Below are 27512 nucleotides of genomic sequence, written 5' to 3'. Positions count from 1 at the left end.
TGGGGATTGAAAAGCCCCATCCCCGAGCTTCCTTTGCACCGAAGATCACCTCTCCACACTCACCGAGTGCTGCGTGGGGCCCTTTTGCATTTTCCTGCTCGACGCATCTGTCCGGTCACTTGCCCGTTGGCTAGTGGCCTCTGTGACGACAAACCTTTGATTTTCCAACACTGGTCGGCTTGCTCCAGACTGGCCCTTGCTCCCCTGAAAAGGAGCAGCCCATCAGACCTTGCTGGTCTGATCCAGAAGCCATCTTCGATTCCTGCGTGGATTGGATTTGCCAAGGCCTGTTGATTCTGAATCAAGAACCGACACCGTCATCAGCGAGAACCTTCGTGGGACAGTCTGTGCCCAGCTCCTGGTTGTCGTCGACACCTCCTGGTCCACGTGGCAGCGGAGACAAGCTTCATGACATCACCTGATTGCAACCCGACATCGCCTGGTTCCTTCCTGGTTCCTTCCTGGTCACTGGCTAGTGACCCAGACTCTGTCCCCTCTGCTTTCAGGTACTCTACATCTTCGATCTACCCTTGGATCCAACCGGACTCTTCTCTCCTGGTCGCCTGCAGCATCTTTTCTCCAAGGCTCCATAGCACACCACGATGAAACTCGACGCACTTTGACACCTATGCACCCGCTTCCTGTGGGTGAGGTAACGCGACTACTCCGGCGCTCCTGTGTAGGTTTACTCTCCTAGTATCCTAGTTTCAAGTGGTTTAGTTCTAGTCCAGTCGGAAGACTCCTAACTCTTTAACTTTCTAACTTTACGCACCCATTGACTTCTATAGGTGCACGTGTGTGCATTTAGACACTGCACCCGCATCCTGTGGGCCTCCTGCTCCCTAACTACTGTTAGTCCAGTGTAGCCCCAGCGATTCCCAAGGCCCTAGGCCTTACCATTGTTCATGACGTGGTACTTGTACCACTATTTTAGTATATGGTTTAACGGGCCACCAGGGCCTATCCATATTGTGCAACTTATTGTATGTTATATTAAGTTCCTTGTTATACGCTTGTGCGTCTGTGCTCATAAAGAGTACAGGGGGGTTGTTTAGAAATAAATACATATATATTTTGAATATATAACCTGTGTGGTGTCCTTTCATTTGGTATTAAAAGGTTTGGATATGGTAAAACAGCTGGCTTCACATGCCCTCTTGAGTTTAGCCTAACACTGCTTTTGTCCATGCTACCACTAGGATAGCTGGTCTATATGGTTGACTTTACAACCATCACCATAAGGGTTGTTTGGACTGGTGCAAGGTGCTCACTAGAATAGTGAACATCATATACCAGGCCAACTTCTCACATTGGTGTGCAGCGGTTGGGATTTGAGCTTGCTGTTGTTTTACCATTGTAATCTTTGATATCATTTGAAAGATCACATTAGGTACCATAGGTACATATAAAAAAGCTTAAAACATATAAGTTCTACTGAACTTAGTTGTTGTAGAGGAAAGGGCCTAGCACACCCAGACTACAACTCCTAGAGAGGTTCTAGTAGGTAAACACTCAGTGTAGGTAGGTGCACACACCACACCTCACTAGACATGTCTGGCACAGGTGAACCCTCTGGTTCTCTACCTGTGGTAAGTGACCTTCCCAGGGCATCTTCCAGATATGAGATGCTCAACGTCCGAGAGATGAGGTCATTGTGTACCTCCAGGAAGTTGAAACAGGGTTCCAACCCTACCATCCAACACCTGATAGAAGTCCTAGAGGCTGCTGATCTTGAGAAGGCCTCTAAACCAGGCCACCCAGATAATACAGGTGAAGGTGTCCCCTCCACAGAAGATGACTCCATAACCCCAGAAGATGGTGAGGAAGTGGAGGAAGATTCAGATGGAGATGATAGCCAGGTCCAAGTCAGGAGGCTTAGCCAGGCTAACCTAAGCTTACATGGGAATGGAGAAGAGTTTCACCTTTCCAGACCTAATAGTAGGCTTCTCCCAGGTAATAGAAGGGAAATATCTCCTTCCAGGGAGTCTCTCCTCTCTAATGCCTCAAGGGGTTCTCAAAGGGGAATGACTTCCCCCCAGAGAAGAGAACATGAGGCTAGGATGAGAGCTGTCCAACTTCAGATAGGAAAGAGGAAACAGCCCTGGCCCAAGCTAAACTTGCTTTAGCAAGGGAGCAAAAGTTAAGTGGATTAGATTCCACTGGTGGCAGCAATATCCCTAAGGATAGAGACAGGTCCTATGATACTAGAAACCTGAGTAAGATTGTTCCCCCCTACAAAGATGGGGATGACATCCACAAGTGGATAACTGCTTTGGAGAGGGCCTGCATGGTACAGCAGGTTCCCCAGAGTCAGTGGGCAGCAATCTTGTGGCTCTCCTTTTCAGAAAAAGGAAGAGACAAACTCCTCACTGTTAGCGATAAGGATGCTAAAAACTACACTGTCCTGAAGAGTGCTCTAATTGATGGGTTTGGCTTAACCACCGAACAGTACAGGTTAATGTTCAGAGCAGGGCTTAATTTGTGCCGGTGTTTTCCGGTGCTTAGCACCGGCACTTATTTCACAGGGCCGCGTCTACGTCGCATCTGCTGCACAAGTCACATTTATTTTCCAATTTTAACTTATTGCTGTACTCTCGTGCAGCCGCTGCGTGTTTTTCACATCTCCCACAGCGCCGGCGGATTAAAGTGTTGCTGTAGGACTTAGACTGTTGCCCTGAGCCCCGAGGAAATTCATTATTCCTAAATACATGAGTTTAAATATATAACTGTTTTCTTGGCGTCACCGCACTGCGCGCCTTCGGTCTTAGCCACTGACTTTCCAGGCTGTGGGCGGGCCGCAGGCAGGAGGACACTGAATTGGGCTGCTTTTATTTTGGTTATACTGGGGTAGGGGCTGTGCGCGCGGCAATATGCGCAGATTTTTTTCACATCATTGCCATGCCCAAGCATAACCACCGCAGTGTGCAGCAGCTCACCTCACCAAGAGTCAGTCATCACGTTCAAGTCGCAGTGCGGCTGGTCCATAGGGGCGCTGGGGCAGCGCCCCATTAGGCAATCACGGGTGAAACTGCTTACTGAATCGGGCAGGAATGTAAGCAGATGAATTTCAGGCCTGTGCTGGCAGCTGCTTCACAGGTAAAAGTGCGCATATGTCAACATACACACAGCGCATACAGGCGAGAGCAGCAGGAGTCCAGAACTGGACTCCGACTGCGCATGTGCGAGGGGCGCTTTTTATTTCAGCTCCCCACTCCATTCCATTACATTAGGTATGCTGCGCATGCCTAGTGTAGTGCTGTAGTCAGACGATGGGATCCTGCTCGAGCGGTGACGTTAGGCGCCCTATGCCCTGTCACATGCCAGGATACAGCCCAGTAGCCGCCCCCAGCCTTCTGATGGTCCAGTCAACTTCAAACAAAAGAGCGGGGAGAAGTGAGAGATGACGTGATACAGGAGGCAATGGATGGAGTGACCAGAGGGAGGGCGCCAGGGATTGATGGAATACCGGCAGATGTGTACAGGAGGCAATGGATGGAGTGACCAGAGGGAGGGCGCCAGGGATTGATGGAATACCGGCAGATGTGGTTTTATCGGACAGGGATAGCTGGTGTAAATACTTCGTTTGGCTTGGAAATGCCATTGCGCAAGGGGCAAAGATACCACCAACATGGAAAGGAGCGGAAATAATACCTGTTTACAAAAAAGGGGACAAGGCCTTACCAAACAACTATAGGCCTATTAGCCTTATCGACTGTGCCCAGAAGTTGATGGGCAGGATGGTACAAAATAAAATACAAAATTGGATAGTCGACAAGGATATCCTTTCCTCGTACCAAGCCGGCTTTCGCCCCTTAACTAGCTCCGTCGATCAGGTATTCCACTTTCTAATGATATACTGGAAAAACGTGACCCTAATAAATGGTCCTCTCTTTGCTGTTTTTGTTGACCTGAGGTCAGCTTTTGATCTAGTTCCCCGACACAAACTCTGGATTGTCTTAAGGGATCTTGGATTAAGCCCTGATTTACTAACATTGCTCGTGAGGATGCATGAGAACAACTATGCCCGGATTAGGTGGGGAGCCCAGGGAGATGTCACAGAATCCTTCCCTGTCGAGAGAGGCGTGAGACAGGGTTGTGTTCTGGCCCCCACCTTATTCTCTCTCTACATCAATGGCATAGTTGATTTTTTAAATCAATTTCAGACGGATGCTCCTCTATTAGATGGGAAGCGAGTTCAAGTATTAATGTTCGCAGATGATACTTTGCTTGTCTCGCGGACCCCCAGTGGTCTACAAAAGACAATAAACGCTTTTGGTGACTTTTGTCGATCTCGGGGTTTGGAAATAAATGAATCCAAGACTAAATTCATGAACTTGAATCCCGCTAAGAAATTTAAGGGGAAAATGATTTACAATGGGGCTTTACTGGAGGAAGTGGATGCTTTTACCTACCTAGGCATCTCGCTAAACGCTAACATGAATTGGAGATCTCACATGGACTTTGTAGCGCTAAAATTCCAACAACTGGCAGGAGCAATAGCCCAAAAGCATAAATCATCATTCACAAAACCAATGCAGCCTATAATGGAGATTTATGGAATGAAAGTATTGGGCGCTTGTCTCTATGGATCAGAATTGTGGGGTTTCACCAATTTGAATACACTAACAGCTGCAGAAAACAAATTCCTTCGGTGTACAATTGGCGTCCCACAGAGTACCCCCTCAGTTCCTCTTCATTACGATCTTGGGAGGAAAAAGATCGAGGACATGGTCAGACTGCGACCTCTTTTATATTGGAGACGCATAAGAACTACTCCTGAGTTGAGTCATTATGCTGCTGCTCTTTTGGACGTTGATAACGCTGATACTTTCCATAAAATACTCTGGATTAAAGAAGTGAGGAACCTACTCCAAAAACTGCACCTCGAATCATTGTGGTCTGCAGTAGACCCAGATGATTTTCCATCTAAAATCACATTAAAAAAATTGTACTGGGACATGATAAATAATGCTGCATTGATCTCTAACCAATCTTCTGTGTTGACCTCCCAGTTTTTGGAAGTTAAAATTAGTCCAAAATTCGAACAATACTGGGATTTGATCACTAAGCCTCTATATAGGAAACTGTATTTTCAGTTTAGAATTGGCTCCCTACCACTAAATGCTTTCACGGTTAAATGGACTCCTGATAATGTAAATACTTGTTTTTACTGTAAAACATTTGTAGAGGATATCCCACATTTTTTATTTGCATGCCCTTTATATGCCGCCCCAAGAAGTAAATGGTTGAAGCCAGCATGTAGAAACCTAGGGACAAGGGAATATCTAGAGGCCTTAAGGATTTTAAAATCAAATTGTGCCCCTAACCTTGCAATTGCTGTAGCTAAATATTTGGGGTGGGCATGGATAATACGCAAACGCACTTTAAAACCCTAAATTATCGGATTATCAAATTTTACATTGTTTAGACTTTGTGCTGTGATTCATTTATTTAAATGTATATTTTCAATGAGTTATTCGTCAACATAGTACAAATTGTATAGAATTTAATATGTTTTTTAAATATTTTAGATTAGTATTTATTCTGTTTAGATTAGGGACACATGCTTTTATGACAATGTTGTCGAATAAAGTATTTGAACTTGACTTGAGAGATGACGTGATCCATCCGACGCGGGACCTGAGCGGGAGATTCCTGGCAGGTAAGTTTATTGTTTTTATTTAATCATTAAATAAACCCCTCATCCCTCCCCGTGCGTAGCCACCGACTGGGCACCTGCCAATCTTAAGCAGTTTTGTAGTACTAGCTCTGACCACAAGAAAGAGGGGAGATGATTTATAAATAATGCCCCATTAGAAAGGGAATGGCGGGGTGCCATCTCGTGCACAGCGCCTTGGGGTTAACAGGATTTAATCCTAGAACAAGCAACCAACCTGTCTGTGTGCGAATCTAATCCATTAGGCGGGGGCTCTGTATTGTTATAACTCCGGCCTGTTAGGCAATAAAGCCAGCATGACCATCGAATTGAGTTTATATATATATATTCACTGAAAAAACCATAGGTTATAGACCATATATAGTTAGGAATTAGCATTTAGAAAACCTTATTTTACTCACACAAAACCATTGAAATTCCATATATAGTTAGTTGCACTAACTATATATCGCGCACCCGCAATCCACTGCTGATGATGTCACATATTACATCATTCATGACATGGTCAGTGACATCACTGATGACATCTCAAATGACATCACTGATGACATCACTGATGACATCTCAAATGACATCACTGATGACATCATGACACACCAATACCAGTTACTACATACGCACTCACTGATTCCTACGTCTACACACACATTCACTCATTCACCCATACAATCACTCATACATACAGTCACTCATTATTACAACACTATCATATGCACTCATACACCTATGCAGACAGTCACACACTGCCACTCATCCATGGAGTTACTCACACACCAAGTCAGTCCTGTAAAGAATCAATCACACTTCCATTTCTTCATCTATACAGTTAAACACAGAACACCATACTTCAGTGACATCACTGATGACATCACTAATGACATCTGAAATGACATCACTGATGACATCTCAAATGACATCACTGATGACATCATGACACACCAATACCAGTTACTACATACGCACTCACTGATTCGTACGTCTACACACACATTCACTCATTCACCCATACAATTACTCATACATACAGTCAGTTATTATTAGAACACTATCATATGCACTCATACACCTAGTCAGTCCTGTGAAGAATCAATCACACTTCGATTTCCTCATCTATAGTTAAACACAGAACACCATACTTTTCACACATATACTAACACATACTTACTCTCTTATACAATCACTGATACAAGTACACATTGATATGCACAGAGTCACACACCTCCCAGCCAGCCACACACACACTCAGTCTTCCATACATCCACTCATTCTTCAATATGTAAAACGTATTTAAACTTTACAAAAACACACAGACACTAGATGATGTCATCAGTGATGTCATTTGAGATGTCATCAGTGATGTCATCAGTGATGTCACTGACCATGTCATGAATGATGTAATATGTGACATCATCAGCAGTGGATTGCGGGTGCGCGATATATAGTTAGTGCAACTAACTATATATGGAATTTCAATGGTTTTGTGTGAGTAAAATAAGGTTTTGTAAATGCTAATTCCTAACTATATATGGTCTATAACCTATGGTTTTTTCTGTGAATTTCATTGGTTTTTTAACAGCTAATATCTGTAGCTGTAAAATGTATTCTTCTTTAAATCCAAAAATATATTTTATATGTTTATGAATCATTTTTTTTTAAAATATTTTTTTTTCTTCGTTCCCGCTTCGCGAATCGGGAAGCTTCCCGTTAGCTGACCTTGATGCCGCGAAATAGACCGCGAGCCGGTAAACGTTTCTTTACCGCAAGTGCCGCGTTAGAAAACAACATCGTGACGCCTCCCGTCCGCATGACGTTTCACGTTGTCGCGTGATACGTCATATGACGTGCTACGTTAGCGAACTGGTACGCGAAGCGAGTCGCAAAGCGCAGGTTTCTGGAAGCAAACCGGGAGGCCCTGCAAAGCGCTTAACGTAAACACAGCAAGTCATGTGACTTGGTAATAACACTTTTCATTGGTTCATTTCACTTTTGGTTTCCTAATGATGTAAGACTAGGTCATATAATCTAAAATGAACACTTTTGATTGGTTGAGAATTCTTGTTTTTCCCAAATGATGAAAATCCCTCCTTCTTTCCTCACTCTGACTTTCATCATTGTGAGAGAAAGACTGTGAGAAGTTGGCCTGATGTGCAGTGTTCACTATTCTAGTGATCACTATATATCAGTCCAAACAACCCTTATTGATGATTGGTTGTAAGTCAACCTTATAGACCAGCTATCCTAGTAGCATGGATACGAGCAGTCTAAGGCTAAGACTCTAGAGGGCGTGTTAAGCCAGCTGTTTTACCATCACATTACCCCTTGAACACCCAGTGAAAGGACACCACACAAGTGTTATGAAAATAAACAGTGTATTTATTAGAATCACAACAACCCTGTACTCTTTATGAGGACAGGGTGCTAGGCACACAACAAAACTCTTACGAAAATACTTAAGTTAGCACGTTATACACAAATGCCCGAGGGGCACGAAAAACCATATACTTTAAAAGTGGAATGCGAAATTACTAGCAGGTAAGTACAGTACTAATAGGCTTTGGACTCGCTAGGACTTGACTATAGAATCGTTAGATTACTACTAGGAGACCCAGGGGACTCGGGTGCAGAGTGTGCACTCTCACGCGGGATGCGGGACAAAGTCTATGGGAGCTAGTAAAGGCAAAGTTAGTGTTCACGGGCGAACCCGACCTGGTAGGAAGAAAACGACAGTGGATCCTGACCCTAGGATAGTGAGGCTATGCTGGGACACCGAAGTGCCGAAGTTACCTAGCCCAGGGGCTGCAGCTGCATAGGTCTGAAAAGACGTCGGGGATCTCGTTGCCGGACCAGGAGCCTGGAAGAAGGAAGTTGCTGGTAGGCGACCAGTGAAGGAAAGTTCGTTGGATCCAAGCCTGGATCGAGGAAGAAGAAACCTGAAAGCAGAGGGGACCAAGTTCTTGAATCACTAGCCAGTGATTAAGTGGGCACCAGGATGGCACCGGGCGAAGTCACCGCAGTCAGGTGAGTGGGCGACGATGGCTCTGCAGATCTCACGGACCAGGAGGCGTTGTCGGCGACCAGGATGGAGAGGCGAGCTGTCCCACGATGGATGAAGCTGTCGGCGTCGAAGTTACCCAGGATTGGGCAACAAGCCTTGGCTAATTCAAGCCCACGCGGTGGACTCAAAATGGCGTCTTGAGTGGACCAGGAGGGTCCGGGGTGCTCCTCTTTTGGAAGGGAGCAAGGGCCAGCCTGGAGCAACCAGACCAGCAGCAGAAATGTCGTCGGGCGTCGTTCAGAAGGCCACAAGCCAGCGGGCTAGTAGCCAAACAACGCGGTGAGCAGCAAAAAGCAGAAGGGCCCCACGCAGATCGTGGAGATGCTGGGAGGCTGCACTTCGGTGCTGGAGCTGCTCAGGGTCGGGGCTTCTCGGACCCCAAAGCACTCACCAGGAAATTACTCGGTGGGCTTGCTGGAAAGAAGTCGTGCAGTCTTGAAGATGGCCGGTCCCTCGAGGTCTCGTCACACCCACGAATCTCAGCGTGACTGATGATGCAGGTAGAGGTCAGAGGTGCCAGGGAAGCCGGTTCTCGTCGAGCTGGGCAGTCTTGATCCGGAGGAGAGACTTGCAGCAGACCGCAGTGTTCTTAAGATGGTGCCTGCGGATGCAGGGTGACTACTCCTTAGTCACAAGGGAGAAATCTTAGGAAGAAGTCTTGAGTTCCTTTCGTGGAAAGTAGTTTCAGGATTCAAAGATGATCTGTTTTGGAAGGGGGCCAGTTCCTACCTTTATCCTGTAAAAAGGGGCTGGCACGCGACTAAGTCCTGCCCTATGGGTGGGACTAGGAGGGGGATGGTTACACCCCCTTCCTTGGCGGGCTTTTCCCCAGCACAGGGTCTGGAGTGACCCTGGAACTGGTTCCAGCCAGCCTATGCACAGTGAGCACCGGGGTGCCACGTGCAGTCACCTTCCTCTAAAGCCCTGCCTACCTACAATACACAAAACCCTGTCTGGGACGGTGCTGGCACCGCCCCTGGCAGGAAACCCTTTGTCCTTATCTCCTGCTCTGGGAGGACTCCCAGCAGCAGGAGGGCAGACTTGTGTCTCGGTGGCAGCATCCATTTTGTGGAGCTGAGGCTCTGTTTGACTTTAACCGGGGTTAGGGGTTACATACATGTCGTGTCCCTCTAGAAGGGTGGAATGCTAACCCCGTCGCCAGAATTGGCGAGGGGTTAGTATTCCAATTCGTATGACACCTTACTCGACATGTTTTGATAAAGCGATACCAGAGTTGGCATATAACCGCGAGGATTATAATGCACTTAAGAGTATATGGTATGCAATATCATGGAAACGGCTAAGGGATGGATCCCGAAAGCCGCAGACAGGCTCAGCTCATGCCAGAGCACCATCTCACACGATTCCAAGCACTCTGCCTTCAGGATTGTTAAGGCCTGCCATAGGAGTGACTGATAGGAGATCTGTGTGTCCATTTTAGGGTTAGATATAGGTATACTATATCTAAAGCAAAGGGTGATTACACCACCTTGCCCCAGCTGTCAAGCAGCCAGTTGTGTCAGATTTGGATGGCCAGCCAGGGGTGGCATAATACATGCTGCAGCCCCTGGTAGGCCCTGGGTACACCTATGCCCTGGGTACCTAAGGTACACTGTACAGGGACTGATAAGGTGACTCAGTATCCAATTTAGATATGTACCTAAGGTACATGGAATCCATTTTACAGAGAGAGCAGTAGGCCTGGGGCCCTGAATAGCAGGGTCCCAGGTCAACTAAGTCAGAAAACCAGCAAAACACCAGGCAAAAAGTTGGGGGCAACCATAGTCAGGGAGTTACCTTCCTACATAACCCCCCCCCAAACGAAAGGAGATAAGGCTAGCCTTGCCAGGTAAGCCTATATTGCCTGAGTGGCCATATAAGGAAGTACCAGCACTGGCATGGTTACCCCCTATCTCATGGTCCACTAAGCAATCCCTCACCCTAAGGGTGTCTGAGGGTCTCCACCATAGGGAATCTCTACCTGTGGTGTGTTTTGGCAAAGTAAAAGGCTGGTGCTGAAATGGAGTATTGAAGTGAGGCTCCACTAATTTTGGGCGCAGCTTCCTCCAATCATTTTCCACCATAGAGGCCTTTCTTTCCAAGACTGAGTTGTTTTGGGCTCTCAGGGTCAACCTCTGGCTACCTACAGCTGGAGGTTGGGTCCCTCTGTTTGGCTTACTGGAGGGACAGGTCAGGTTTGGGGCCCTCAGGTCCCAGGTTTGGCTGTGCCCAACAGTGTCCATCTGTGGGAGGTCCCTAACTAAATTTAAGGGGGATCCCTCAGGAGTTGATTTTATTTTCACTTGGCTAGTACTACTAGCTTCAGTGCCCTTAATCTGTTGATTGGGAAGTTCTTTTGGACAGGGGGCCCTTTGGGGTCCACCACTGGCCTCCCTGACCTCTACAGCCCTGGGCTGACTGAGGCAGGGTAGAGAGGGGCAGGTTACCTGCTCCAGACTGGGTCCCACCTTGGAAGGGTCCACTGACATCAGGGGTTCTGCCAGGCTAGGCCTGACTACCTCTGTGGCAGTTTCTTCACAAGGGGTCAGATCAGTTCCTTGAGGAGGCTGATCCTGTCCTAAAGTCTGGTGGAAGGGAGATTTCTCTTCCTCCTCAATACTCTCTGTCTGAGTGGAGTGATCCATAGTTTCAGGCTTCACAACACTGTCATCTGTCTGAGTTTGAGCTGTGGCCATCACAACTCTCCCAACCTTTTCAGGAGGGGGCTCAGTTTGGGTGTGGGCTGTTACCATTACAGCCTTGACAACCTGTTCTGGGAAGGAAGTTGTCTGAGATGGGGTTGTGACTGGCACAACCCTCCTGACCTGTTCAGGGAGGACATCTTGGACTGGGGCTGTGGCTACCACTGCCCCACTAACCTTACCATGGATGTTTACCATTTTAGAATGGGTTTCTTGCTCAACTTCAGCCCAGGCTGAGAGCTCTAAATCATTCCCCAGTAGGCAATCTACAGGCAAGTTTGGTGACACTGCCACTCTCTTGTGGCCAGTGACACCTCCCCAGCTGAGATTGACCACTGCCATGGGATGATCTCTCTGTACTCCATCAATATTGGTTACCTGGTATGTGGCACCAGGTAAAAGTTGCCTTGAGGGGACTAGACTCTCAGTCACCATAGTGATGCTAGCCCCTGTATCTCTATAGGCCTCAACTTTTATACCATTGATGAGGGGCTCCTGTCTGTACTTGCCCAAAGTGTTGGGACAAGTTGTGAAGTTGGCAAACCCCATGCCAGTCTCACAAACAAGAGTATCTAAGTTTGGGGACCTGGTTAGGCCAGAGTCCCCAGGAACTCCCAAAGTAAATGCACCCAAATTCTTGGGGGCACTCCCACCACCTGGGGGATTACTACTAGTAGTAACAGGAGGTTTGGGAATGTTACTTGGGGGTATGTTTTCCTTATTGTTATTCTTTGGGCAACTGCTGTCAGTTTTTAAATGACCCACCTGTTTACAGGGATAACAATAAGGTTTCTTCTGGTTGTTGGAAGGATTCTGGGACCCACCCCCCTCAGAGGATTTTTGGGGCCCTGATGTGGTTTGATCTGTAGATTTATTCCCACCCTTCTCTTGAGGCTTGGTTGATTCCTTTTTCTGGTCACCACCTTGGTTCTTGGGCCTAATCCTGGTTCTGACCCATTTGTCTGCCCTCTTACCCAATTCTTGTGGAGAGGTCAGATCAGAGTCTACCAGGTGCTGGTGTAATAACTGGTTCTGACAATTATTTAAGACTTGCTCTCTCATAATAAGATTATACAATCCTGTGAAGTCAGTAACCTTGCTACCCAGTAGCCAGCCTTCCAAAGCCTTAGTGGCACAATCAACAAAGTCAGACCAGTCCTGAGACTGAGTTTTCTGGGTGTCTCTGAACAGCAACCTGTACTGCTCAGTGGTTAAACGAAACCCATCAACCAGTGCATTTTTCAGGACCTGGTAATCATTAGCATCCTCCACTCTTGTAGTGAGGAGCTTATCTCTACCTTTACCATCAAAGGAGAGCCACAGTATAGCTGCCCACTGACTCTGGGGAATGCACTGCACAGTGCAGGCCCTCTCCAAAGCAGCCATCCATTTCTGGATGTCATCCCCTTGCTTAAAGGGGGGCACTATCTTTGTCAGGTGTTTAGTATCTAAACCCTTCTCTTTTTCTCTTGGGAGATTGCTGCCACCAGTGGGAGCTAACCCACTCATCTTCTGCTCTCTAGCAAATGCAAGCTTTTCTTTGGCCAGGGCAAGTTCTTCCCTTTCAATCCTCAGTCTAGCTTGTCTCATCCTTGCTTCATGCTCTCTTCTCTGAGGGGAAGTCAATCTCCTCTGGGGAGAGTTCCTCCTCCCCTGAGAAGAGGCATTAGAGTGCAGAGATCTAATGGAGTCCCTAGAAGGAGATCTATCTCTCCTAACTCCAAGGTTAGGCCTTATTAGGGTCAGTACTGGGGGTCCCCCAGATCCTTCCCCAAGTTGGCCCTAGTTAGCCTTCTGACTACCTCAAGACCTTTGTCTACCTCATCCCCAGAGAGTTCCTCTTGATCCTCCTCCTCAACTGCATTGGCAATGTTGGGGAGGTCTGGATCCCCAGAGGTTCCCTCTAAGGCTGGCATATTCTCATGTAACTGAGAAATCTTTCTGGCATCATATGTCTCTAAGAGACCTATCAGAAAGGGAATGGTGGGGTTAGACCCCTGCTTCAGTTTCCTGGAGGTACAGACTTGTCTCATCTCCTGGAAACTGAGAGCTGCATATCTTGAAGTGACCTGTGGAGGGTCAACACTGACCAGGGGAGTCTCAGTAGAATCTCCCTGGGTAGACATGCTTTTCTAGTGAGGTGTAAGTGGTGCACTTACCTACACTATATGTTTGCCTACTGATCCCTTGCTAGAGTTGTAGTTTAGGGTGTGCTAGGCCCTAGGAGCTACAACAGCTGGTTCAGTAGAACTCAGAGTATTCTAAGCTAAGTTATATGTACCTTTAGTACTTATGTGATCTTTCACAAGATATTCTTAGGGCATGTGTGGTAAAACAACAGCAAGCTCAAATCCCAACCGCTGCTCACCAATGTGAGAAGTTGGCCTGATGTGCAGTGTTCACTATTCTAGTGATCACTATATATCAGTCCAAACAACCCTTATTGATGATTGGTTGTAAGTCAACCTTATAGACCAGCTATCCTAGTAGCATGGATACGAGCAGTCTAAGGCTAAGACTCTAGAGGGCGTGTTAAGCCAGCTGTTTTACCATCACATTACCCCTTGAACACCCAGTGAAAGGACACCACACAAGTGTTATGAAAATAAACAGTGTATTTATTAGAATCACAACAACCCTGTACTCTTTATGAGGACAGGGTGCTAGGCACACAACAAAACTCTTACGAAAATACTTAAGTTAGCACGTTATACACAAATGCCCGAGGGGCACGAAAAACCATATACTTTAAAAGTGGAATGCGAAATTACTAGCAGGTAAGTACAGTACTAATAGGCTTTGGACTCGCTAGGACTTGACTATAGAATCGTTAGATTACTACTAGGAGACCCAGGGGACTCGGGTGCAGAGTGTGCACTCTCACGCGGGATGCGGGACAAAGTCTATGGGAGCTAGTAAAGGCAAAGTTAGTGTTCACGGGCGAACCCGACCTGGTAGGAAGAAAACAACAGTGGATCCTGACCCTAGGATAGTGAGGCTATGCTGGGACACCGAAGTGCCGAAGTTACCTAGCCCAGGGGCTGCAGCTGCATAGGTCTGAAAAGACGTCGGGGATCTCGTTGCCGGACCAGGAGCCTGGAAGAAGGAAGTTGCTGGTAGGCGACCAGTGAAGGAAAGTTCGTTGGATCCAAGCCTGGATCGAGGAAGAAGAAACCTGAAAGCAGAGGGGACCAAGTTCTTGAATCACTAGCCAGTGATTAAGTGGGCACCAGGATGGCACCGGGCGAAGTCACCGCAGTCAGGTGAGTGGGCGACGATGGCTCTGCAGATCTCACGGACCAGGAGGCGTTGTCGGCGACCAGGATGGAGAGGCGAGCTGTCCCACGATGGATGAAGCTGTCGGCGTCGAAGTTACCCAGGATTGGGCAACAAGCCTTGGCTAATTCAAGCCCACGCGGTGGACTCAAAATGGCGTCTTGATTGGACCAGGAGGGTCCGGGGTGCTCCTCTTTTGGAAGGGAGCAAGGGCCAGCCTGGAGCAACCAGACCAGCAGCAGAAATGTCGTCGGGCGTCGTTCAGAAGGCCACAAGCCAGCGGGCTAGTAGCCAAACAACGCGGTGAGCAGCAAAAAGCAGAAGGGCCCCACGCAGATCGTGGAGATGCTGGGAGGCTGCACTTCGGTGCTGGAGCTGCTCAGGGTCGGGGCTTCTCGGACCCCAAAGCACTCACCAGGAAATTACTCGGCGGGCTTGCTGGAAAGAAGTCGTGCAGTCTTGAAGATGGCCGGTCCCTCGAGGTCTCGTCACACCCACGAATCTCAGCGTGACTGATGATGCAGGTAGAGGTCAGAGGTGCCAGGGAAGCCGGTTCTCGTCGAGCTGGGCAGTCTTGATCCGGAGGAGAGACTTGCAGCAGACCGCAGTGTTCTTAAGATGGTGCCTGCGGATGCAGGGTGACTACTCCTTAGTCACAAGGGAGAAATCTTAGGAAGAAGTCTTGAGTTCCTTTCGTGGAAAGTAGTTTCAGGATTCAAAGATGATCTGTTTTGGAAGGGGGCCAGTTCCTACCTTTATCCTGTAAAAAGGGGCTGGCACGCGACTAAGTCCTGCCCTATGGGTGGGACTAGGAGGGGGGTGGTTACACCCCCTTCCTTGGCGGGCTTTTCCCCAGCACAGGGTCTGGAGTGACCCTGGAACTGGTTCCAGCCAGCCTATGCACAGTGAGCACCGGGGTGCCACGTGCAGTCACCTTCCTCTAAAGCCCTGCCTACCTACAATACACAAAACCCTGTCTGGGACGGTGCTGGCACCGCCCCTGGCAGGAAACCCTTTGTCCTTATCTCCTGCTCTGGGAGGACTCCCAGCAGCAGGAGGGCAGACTTGTGTCTCGGTGGCAGCATCCATTTTGTGGAGCTGAGGCTCTGTTTGACTTTAACCGGGGTTAGGGGTTACATACATGTCGTGTCCCTCTAGAAGGGTGGAATGCTAACCCCGTCGCCAGAATTGGCGAGGGGTTAGTATTCCAATTCGTATGACACCTTACTCGACATGTTTTGATAAAGCGATACCAGAGTTGGCATATAACCGCGAGGATTATAATGCACTTAAGAGTATATGGTATGCGATATCATGGAAACGGCTAAGGGATGGATCCCGAAAGCCGCAGACAGGCTCAGCTCATGCCAGAGCACCATCTCACACGATTCCAAGCACTCTGCCTTCAGGATTGTTAAGGCCTGCCATAGGAGTGACTGATAGGAGATCTGTGTGTCCATTTTAGGGTTAGATATAGGTATACTATATCTAAAGCAAAGGGTGATTACACCACCTTGCCCCAGCTGTCAAGCAGCCAGTTGTGTCAGATTTGGATGGCCAGCCAGGGGTGGCATAATACATGCTGCAGCCCCTGGTAGGCCCTGGGTACACCTATGCCCTGGGTACCTAAGGTACACTGTACAGGGACTGATAAGGTGACTCAGTATCCAATTTAGATATGTACCTAAGGTACATGGAATCCATTTTACAGAGAGAGCAGTAGGCCTGGGGCCCTGAATAGCAGGGTCCCAGGTCAACTAAGTCAGAAAACCAGCAAAACACCAGGCAAAAAGTTGGGGGCAACCATAGTCAGGGAGTTACCTTCCTACAAAGACCCTTTGTGATCCCTGAGCAATGGCTTCTTTAGTAGCTTCAGCTGGTGCTTCCCCACCACCTCCACCACATCCAAGGAAGAGTGGACCACCTGCTCAAGTTATAATTCAACAAGAAGAGGAAGAAGAGGAACAGGACGACGAGCACGAAGAGAGGCAGTTTTTGCCTGAGCAGCCCAGGACGTCTCACCGGAAAGAAAACTTCATTTGGCAATTTTTTAAAATTCCCAAAGGTCAGAAAAAAGTAAATGCAAGATACGTAACTTGCCTTATATGTCAAGATAGACTGTCCAGAGGAACCGAGAAAAAATACAGTTTCGGAAACTACACAATGCATCGCCATATGACTAGGTGGCATCCTAACAACTACAGTGCTGCACAGTTTCGGAACGACCTAGATAATCTCCCTATTATGGCCAGAAGATCTGTTGTACCGGAAGTAACGGGACCAGAGGGCAGGGAGATGGTGCCAAATATACAAATGAAATTTGGTGAAGTAAAACACATCTGCGTATTTTGCGATGGATTCATTTCCTACGGAGAAAGAAGCATCACTCTGATCAACAGAGCTATTGACTATCATATGCAAGTTTGTACGAAACGCCCAAAATAATAAATACTTCTTTTTTTGTTTTGTTGCTCCTGTTGAGCCCTTTACAATGAATCGTTTTCATTGCCCCCTCCAAGAAAAACCCCAAAAAATATAAAACTGTTCAGAAAAATTCAAAAAAAGTAAAAAAATGTTCCGAAAAATAATAAAAAAAATATAAAACAACAAAAACAATAAAAAAAAAAGTTCTTTTCAGAACTACCTCCCCGTTATTAAAAAATTGGTACAATATTTGGAACTGTGCCAACCTCTATTTCTCTTAGTTCGCTTCCCAGTTCGCTCGCCGGTACGCGAACCGGAAGCGAACCAAAAACAGTAAGTATAAGGGAAGGAAACAGACACTTATGTTAAAAGAAAGACAGCTATAGGGGAGTAAACTAGAGATACTATTACCCGTAATCCACTGCTGATGATGTCACATATTACATCATTCATGACATGCTCAGTGACATCATCAGCAGAGGATTGTGGGTTTTTTGGCAACGTGCCTTATCCACGGTTTAATAACGCTGCCTTTTGCTTTATATAAGTTTTCAAATTGTATGAAATATATATCAATAGGTCGTTATGAACCTTTAGGTAGTGCTTTTCTTCATGAGGTCTGGTCGCTTCCATACACATACAGATGTTTCAAAGATGATCAAGAAGTTTATCTGAATGGAGAGGAATGCACTGAGACGCCAGATCATTCACTAATGTGTAGGCACATACAGTTACACGGTTCATGCAACAAACACCGACCAAATATGGCTTGCATGTTGCAAGGCACGCCAGTTCCTGCTATCATCCCCACGTTCAAGTTGTTGGAAAATGGTAGTTATTTGATGCTCAATAATGAAGATTGTTCTGAGTTAATTAAAAGTATTCCTTTTATCGTAACAGTAAGTGAACGGGTTATTTGCTGCAGAAATGTTCTATTTCCTCCCACACATGAACATAGGGAGTTTTCAATCTGGCCACAAATACCAACCTTGGGACAGATTTCAACGGCATGGCAAGAATAAGAGCTCTTTTGTCTCAGAGAGAGGTGGCCTTGAGTTCGGCCCGTGAAACTTTCGTGCTTCACATAGCGAACACCCGTACAGAGGTGCAGACCCTTTTCAATTCAGATTTGCCTTTCAATTTCAGCAAGATGGTTCCGACTATCTTTAACGCATCCTCCACAAAAGCCCTGGCGCACTTTTTTAAAGTTGTTACCAGTGGTCTCGTGACTTCATTTGAGAAAATCTTTGGAGTCATCCCTGCTTCCTTTCATTCTATTTTCTCCACTCTGGTTCGTGGATTGGCATTTTTACTTGCATTACCAGCGGACGCTCTTGTGCTTTTTTACATTTTTAAATATGGATGTCCCTCCTATGCAACCTCCCACCCTGCAGCTGCTGACACTGTTCCGCAATCGCATGCTAGAATATTATGGCACAATGCCGTTGGCGATATTAAGCACGGCATATGGATTATCTTTTCGATTCTCCTACTTCACCTGTGTCCAGCCTGTATTTCACTGCCTGACCTGTGATTTCGATTGGGCCATTGATTTGTGTCTCTGCGGACCGGTTTCTCCTGACGTCGACTTTAATCAGCTGATGACTCCTATCATTACTCACGAGTTGGTTTGTCCTGGCGAAAGGATTATGGCTGTGGCATTGATGCATGGACTACTTGGTCCCTGGAATTTACTGGTGGCAGCACAGTCTTTCTTGGAACAGAGCTTTCTTGAAAACCCACCGAGCTGTCCTCTGATGGTGATAGAGGATCCGGTGCTGGGAGAGCACGTATGTTCTTTTCCGCTTTTAAATTGGATGGCTGAACTGTTTTCGGATGAAGACGGTGACTTCCTATTGGAGGCTGTTGCAGCTTATTTTGCATACACAGTTATGTCATAGACCTTTTTCATGTTTGATATGCTGAGTACTAGCATTTCATTGACAATTCATTGACTTATTTGTCAAGTTTTTATTATTTACCTTGCCTATTGGCTTAAGACTCGATAAAGTACTTGGCTGTTTTATTTTTCTTTAGCATTAAATTTTCCTAGTTTTTAATGCTTTACCTTGCGGACCGTCCACATATAAACTTGCAATCTGCTCTCATGAGATGGCACTTCTATTATCTTATTCAGTTCGTTTCCGGATCATGGGGAGGTGTCATCTAGGTCCTGGATATCTTTACACCGTGTTAAGTTAGCATGGGCTCATTACCGGTTTAAACGCCATTTTTCCTTTTTTGCAACTTCTGCACACGACACTTAGTTGTTGCTTTAGCTTTCCACCTAGTAGTTCATCGTGGTTTACATGAGAATAATATGTTATTGCTCTACTATCTGCTTTGCTTGTTAAACTATATCTGTACAGCGAGTGCTAAAGTTTCAAGAACAACACGATACAGAATTGTTATGAGGTGTGATCTCCACGACTTCATACTCATAACATAAGTGCAACTTCTGCCAATTCTGGGCATGAGGCGGGTTTTATATTGCTTTGCCGAACACACATACACAACAGTTGATGCGGTTCACATGAAGAGAGAGCTGGTGTATGCTGATGTGATTCCTTCAAATCTAAGACACTAAAGTATGGGCACGCCCTAAACCAACACAAAGAGACCTTCTTAGCAAATAATATAATATGTGTATTAGGGAGGGTGAGATATAAGCAGCCGCGGGCCGTGGAGGGAGTTACGGTGAGGCAGGGAGGCGGGGAGGGGGAGAAGCAGGGTGGAGCCCTCTCTACCTTGCCCCTCCCCCTCCCCGCCTCCCTGCCCCACCGTAACTCCCTCCACGGCCCGCGGCTGCTTATAAGTGTTGCTAACTCTTATTCATTTACAGCATGTTAACATACTGTCACCATTCGCTTTTTATGTACTAGTAACTATGCTGGTAATTTTGCTACTGATAATATGTGTACTTGTATTCTCCACCCTGCTTCTCCCCCTCCCCGCCTCCCTGCCTCACCGTAACTCCCTCCACGGCCCGCGGCTGCTTATAAGTGTTGCTAACTCTTATTCATTTACAGCATGTTAACATACTATCACCATTCGCTTTTTATGTACTAGTAACTATGCTGGTAATTTTGCTACTGATAATATGTGTACTTGTATTATCTAAGATACTACGCCTGAGAAGACGGCATTAGTAAATAAACATTTCAAATACACATGTGTTCTTCTTAACTCCATGTTCTGGTTTCTAAGAAATATATAACGACCGACTGTTCATGAGTTCCACGTATCCTGAGGTACTATAAGTTCATATTCTGGATTGTCTAAACATTGAGAGTTTGTTATATCCAATGTGACACTGTACCTAGCTTGCTAAGGAGTTTTTGATTACTAACGTGAGTTTTGGGACACCCTAATTCGCCGAGGTTCCAATCCTCTGTCCACAGTTCTGTGTGAGAACAGAAACCCTGCGACAGGGGCACCCCCGACCCTTGCTGGAGCTTCATCACACTTGCGATACAACTCCAGCAATGCGCCACCTTTACGGCACAGATACATCATGCATCTGTGCTGTTTTTGCCCCATGATGCGCCGCATTGTAAATGCAGCACACCATAGGTGACGGAACAGCGGCACAGAATGACTAACACATCCCTGGTGATGCGCCAGTCATCATAAATGTATCCCTATGCTTCTTATCTTGTTAGAGATGAACCGCCATATGTATCATCAAAGTTTTTTGCATTTCCTAAATAGCGAACTTTAAGGAATAAATAGCGATTCTTTACCATTCCTAGTTTGCGATTAGCTATTTGCTAATTACAAATTACCCATTCATTTCCTTCATTTCCATAGGGCGGTTGGACTCACTTTTAGCTTGAACGGCTGAATGGATTTCCACGAAACTTGGCAAAATTGTAGGGACTGGTAGCCTGATGTGCCTTTGCTATGTCTCAAGATATATGCTCCAGTGGTTTTTACGAAAATTAACTTTGAAAAATATATATTGGGCTACATTGGCCTATATATATGTTGGAGCCCAAATGTAGCCCAATGTAGCCCAATGAAGCCCAATGTAGCCCAAAGATGGCCGCCAGACACACAAAAAAACAAATGTAGCCCAAATATCAGCCAGATGTAGCCCAACTATAGCCCAGTGACAGAATGACCAATCAGCTTCGCAAACCTCCGTTACGCGAAGCGGAGCGCTGTTACAGATATATATCTTTTTTTGAACGTTAATTTCTCAAAATCCACTGGAGCACATATATTGAGACCTAGCAAAGGCACATCGGGCTACCAGTCCCTAATATTTTGCCAAGTTTCGTGCAAATCCATTCAGCCGTTCGATTATTATTATTATTATTTTTTTTTGCCCCGCGGGGCCCTTTTAAAACCTCCACATCAAACCTAGGGGGTCAGCGAGGATCTACTATGCCCCCTTATAGTTATTTCCCCCTTTGTTTTGACCTCCTCTTGTCTCTCGATCCTACCGAGAGACAAGATGGCGGCCGCTACGGACTTTTTGGAATGTTGACAGACGCCGGAGAACCAATCAGCTTCGCTTCACAAAGCTCCGTTGCGCGAAAAGTACGCGTCCTGGGACGCTGCCAGGTCCGCTGTTACAGATATATATCTTTTTTTAAACGTTAATTTCTCAAAATCCACTGGAGCACATATATTGAGACCTACAAAAGGCACATCGGGCTACCAGTCCCTACAATTTTGCCAAGTTTCGTGCAAATCCATTCAGCCGTTCAGGCTAAAAGTGAGGCCAACCGCCCTATGGAAAACTCAATGTTAAAAACACGTTTTGGGACCCCCCTTTTTTCTCGGCCCCCCCTTGACGAACCCCCCCCAAATTTTCAAGGGCTGCTCAGAAACAAAATGTGCCATTTTCCTGAAAATTTCAGCCAATTCCGTCCACAAACGCCAAAGTTATTACACATAGAATTTTCAAAAATCCCATAGAGAAAAAATCCTAACTATATATACCTACTGGCGACCGCCAGTAGGTAATTTATATATATTTAATAGCTCCTGCCTAGTCGTGACCTGACCCCTGTTATCTGCTGCAAACGCTCTCCATGCAGATAACCAGGTAGTGTACACGTTCTTTGCTAAATGTCATGTGTTGCAGCAACACATGTTAGCATAGCATAACATGTTAGGGATCATTGCTCGCACACAGCAACCCAATTACATTAACCAGCGCGGCAATGCTGTGTAATGACATTACATTAACCTACTAGCTCCACATGCTCGCCTGCGTCAAGAGGCGCTATGCCCACATACCAACAGGGGAATACAAATAACCTATGCCTTCAATCCTGCCTTGGAGCCAAGTCGGTTAGGTTTTATGTGTCTGGGTAAGTCGAGCTGTCTTCCGTTCGATTGTGCTGTTAATACGTAGTCACAGTGTGCTAGGTTATTAGCAAATATGTTTGATTAATTTGAAATTGTAAATTAATGACATTTACCCACGGTATAAATTGTATTCTAGTCCCGATTTTAGGCTTCCAAGGGACTCAAAGTGTAGCTGTGAAATGGGAATTCAGTTTGCAGATTTAAAATTAGCGTGTGGTTGCTGCTTGTGTTGTTTTTGTTTTGGTTGTGAGTTAGGATTTCACAAAACAAGTGTATGTATCATTGAATATGTCTCAAGTTCCTATTTAAAAGCAATTTCACCATATGGCATGGAAAAAACGTGTGCGCCACCTCTCGGGACCTCAGCCTCTGGTGCTGGTGGTTTGTTCCAGTGGGGATTGGTGTATACCTTCAGGGGAAAGGCTTTCAGTGACTGCCGGCCTAGTAAAACGCGTTTTAATCTTTCTATTCTTTTACGATGGCAGTAGTAAACTGAACTACAATCTGAATTAAATATTTATTGTCTCTGCGTTATGCTTTATGGAGGCACAAAACATCTTTTATTTTTAATTATAACATCTGAAATATACTTTTTGTATGGCTAACTCTTGGAATTTGGCTAGATTTCAGACTTTTTGAGGATATTTAAAAGTACCCGAACCGACCTCTTTCAACATTGTTAGATTCATGTCAGTGCTGCATTCTTACTCCTGCGGTTTGCCACAGATTGCATATGTTTTGTAAATATGAGAGCATTAACACATTTGGCTATTTTAATTATATTTGTGGCTGGTCCCATCTGTTTTCTACCCTGGAAACACACATGGTCAGCGACTAGCTGCCGCCTCCCCCCCAAACCGGCACCCAACACCCAGAAACGTGGACACGAGACTTCTTTACTTTTTGGAAGGCGGGCGCTAGTCGCCCGGCCGTATTTATTAAGATATGAAATTAAAAAAGGTTTTAATTGCATGATCAACAATTTATACAAAAATCAGCAGGACATTATATACAAAATGATTGTCAACAAGTTTGAGAGCTTGACCTTAACAAAACTCTAATACATGTTGTTTCCTAACCGAGACTAACATCCTCATCTTGATTTTTGTACATTTCTGGCCATATGGCAAGGTCACTACCGGTGTCAGGTCCTACAAGCTGCGCCTCCCCTAGAGACGTGCGCATGCGCAGTGTTACCCCGGGAATTGCCCGGTCTACGCCCTGAACTCCATTTACCCACTAAAGGAGGGCCCTTACTCTGCGCCGGTGGCGTCATGAGTCCACGCGCGCGGGGTGGCTACCAGCCTAAGGAAAGCGTGAACTACTCCTACCCGCGCTCCTTTGCTTTGCAGCATCCATTACCTTGCCCCTGGAGTTCTGGGAGTGGCCCGCAGGCCCCTCCCCCTGGGCGGGAACCTCCATAGGATGATGCCCGCCCCCTCAGACCCCAAATATGTGCTCACCGATAATGACCTTACCGCATGCCCCATACCTAATAAATACGACGACCTATGGAAAAAATTCTAAAGGACAGCTACACTGGCTAATAAATAACAGCATTACCGTACAGCTACAAAGGGAAAAAAGGCCTAAAGACACTTGGCATCCAAGAAAAAGTACCTTACACATAATTCGCGCAAAAAAGGGGAAAAATTCCTAAACATACAGCATCATCAAAATATACCGACAGATCCATTACTATTACCATGTAATCCATGTGGACAGTACCTTCGCAAACTTACCATTAAACCGGACATAATGAATGCCACAAAACTTTGTTCTGAGGGATGGTGGGTGGGAAAACAAAGAAGCCCCGAGTGCGGGGCACACGGTGCTGTGGGAGAGCGTCCAGGGACAAGGGGGTCTCCTGGGCGCTCCCCACCTCTTTATTCTCCAGGGGCCAGGCGGGGGGGGGCACACCCCCCCCCGGCCCGCCCCTCCTATAGCCCGCCCCCCCTGACCCGGACCTTTTACCTGGTATCCGGGTCAGGGAGGCCGCCGGCCAATCGGTGGTGGGTCGCGCCCCCCAGGGCCCGCCCCCACCACCGAGAGACAACAACGGAGAATGGGGGGGAGACGGTCGCCGCGCCGCCATGCGTGCGGGGGGGCCGAGGGCCCCCCCTTTTCACATGGTCAGCGACTAGCTGCCGCCTCCCCCCCAAACCGGCACCCAACACCCAGAAATGTGGACACGAGACTTCTTTACTTTTTGGAAGGCGGGCGCTAGTCGCCCGGCCGTATTTATTAAGATATGAAATTAAAAAAGGTTTTAATTGCATGATCAACAATTTATACAAAAATCAGCAGGACATTATATACAAAATGATTGTCAACAAGTTTGAGAGCCTGACCTTAACAAAACTCTAATACATGTTGTTTCCTAACCGAGACTAACATCCTCATCTTGATTTTTGTACATTTCTGGCCATATGGCAAGGTCACTACCGGTGTCAGGTCCTACAAGCTGCGCCTCCCCTAGAGACGTGCGCATGCGCAGTGTTACCCCGGGAATTGCCCGGTCTACGCCCTGAACTCCATTTACCCACTAAAGGAGGGCCCTTACTCTGCGCCGGTGGCGTCATGAGTCCACGCGCGCGGGGTGGCTACCAGCCTAAGGAAAGCGTGAACTACTCCTACCCGCGCTCCTTTGCTTTGCAGCATCCATTACCTTGCCCCTGGAGTTCTGGGAGTGGCCTGCAGGCCCCTCCCCCTGGGCGGGAACCTCCATAGGATGATGCCCGCCCCCTCATACCTCAAATATGTGCTCACCGATAATGACCTTACCGCCACAGGCCAGCATTGTTAACCGACGATCTGGCCTCCCCCTGCCTAGACCTACCCTAGAAAGTTCTCACTTTAGCAAAACCTTCCAACCAGGCCCTGACATCAACAGACCACAGGCCCCTTCCTTCCTCCGTCAAATGGACTCCCCTCACCAGGTAGGACAAATACACCCATGTTGGATCATCTGGAACCGAGGGGGGCTTGAAATAATTTGTCCCACTGTGCGTTGATCCTCTTTATCGAGTGATTCAACGCCCTGACCGGGTCCTTGCCACCACGGGATAAGTTGAGACCCTACTACTGTGCCACCCGGGCAAGTCCTGAAGACCCACCCACAGTGGAGATGAACCCATCAATGAGTATTCGCCTCCCCAGTTTGGCCAATTCAGTCCCCCCTAGGTGAAGTATCACCACTGACAGGGGGTCGGGCTGCTGAGCTAAAAGTCCCTGAAAGAAGTTCCTGAACTGACCATGGCACAGACCCTCAAACCAACTCTTCCCTGTCCTGCGTCCAGCCTGTTGCTTGTGCTGGCACATTGTAGCTCCTCAACTTCTGGTGATGAGTTCCTCCCCTGCGTGGCAGGTTTGAGAAACTGCAAGAACCAGGAAAAGACCAAGAAAACCTGGGTGACAAATTCCCACCTCCACCTTAGGGGATGGGTAGCACTTACACCTGCCCGCAATACTTGGGCCCTTGGTGTCCTCTTCCTCGACGTATGCTTCCCTTTTGACGTCCACCCGCTGCTGATGTTGCGGTGTGGAGCACTCCTCAGATATCTGCCATGGACCCAGCCGCGACTGACGTAAGCATCCCTTGTGCCGTCCACCAGCTGCAGCTGTTGTGATGTGGAGCACTCCAGGTATCCACCATGGACCCGGTCTTACATAAATTGGAAAGATAGACACACACCATTAGTGTTTCCGGCAATAACTGTTGTACACGCGTTAGACTTACATCACCATCAGTCGCTAAATTTTCGATAATCTTAGTGCCAGATTGCTACCCATAAACACGTCGACAGTAAATGTTAAGCATAGCCTCAGTTTGTCTGTTTGCTAGTGCAGCATCTATGTCGTTAAGCATAGGATCAGCGCCGCCCTAACCATGTTAGGCTGTAAAATTGGCTTCCTATTTTCACAATCATTGTTACACAAGAAAGTTGTGCTGCAGGCAAGAACATCGCCTCTTAATCCAGGTTTTCTACCCACGTCTTTATGCCTAGGCTCTATGTGTAAGAAACAAGACAGTCTACTTAACAGTGCAGCATCACAGTCTTTAGCTAAAAGAATTAGCACAGCCCTAACTCCGCCAGGCCATACGCTGGCCCAAGGACCTTTTCCGCTCGCCACTTTGGCTCCTGGGAAATATCATCCCAGCCAACCGGACATGATCACATGCATCCACAGAACTAAGGGATTGCCGCAACTCGGCTCTTGGGCACCTTTTATGTGTGACATCAGGGTGTGTATCATTATCAGGACCCCCAGTAGTCTTTCTAAAGGCTCTAGGCCCTGTCTCAATGCCGTTCGTGGTTCCCCCACCATATTATTAATATATGGCTTTGGTACACCCCTAGAGCTCAACGTATATGGTGCTAAATTACTGTGTGCTATATAAGTTTTCACACTGTAATTATTCGCCTCAAATCTCATCATAGGCTCAACGTATATTGAGCCAGTTTACTTGTGTGCTAACTAAGTTTACTGACTGAACTAAAGGGGTGTGTTTCTTACAGATACATATATTTGTTGTTATACACCTGTTCTTTTTTCATTTACTCATTCATGAAATTAAAGACTGGTAAAACAAGCTGCTCTATATTCCCTCAAGACTTAGCCTGAAGGCTGCACGCAATACAGCTAACCCTAGGATAGTTTACCAATAATGTTGACTTTAACCTATCATCCATGAATGGTCGTTTGGACAGGTGCAGTGATTGGACTGGTGCAATGTCCCCCCTAGAATAGTGAACAGCACCTCCTATGGTTATTACCCCCACAATGAAATAAGTCCATTGTTTGGCTTTCCGCTTTGGCTTGCACAGGGAAGTGGGACCTGGGAAACTGGCTTTCTCAGCCTCGTCAAGCCCTACCTTTAGATGCCGTTAATCCCCAGGTTGACCCCAAGAGAAGATGATATCCCTATTCGTGAATGGTTCCATGATTGTTCTAACTATCACCTAGCAGACACCAATGATAGTCGTTCTATAGTGTAAAAATTTGACTTATGTCAATAGCTGTTCCTTGCGTAAGAGAAATCAGCAGCAACCAT

The sequence above is a fragment of the Lissotriton helveticus genome, chromosome 1_2, assembly GCF_964261635.1.
Source record: "Lissotriton helveticus chromosome 1_2, aLisHel1.1, whole genome shotgun sequence".
NCBI classification, from domain to species: Eukaryota; Metazoa; Chordata; class Amphibia; order Caudata; family Salamandridae; genus Lissotriton; species Lissotriton helveticus.
The sequence above is the reverse complement of the archived record's forward strand: the minus strand, read 5'-3'. Positions refer to the sequence as shown.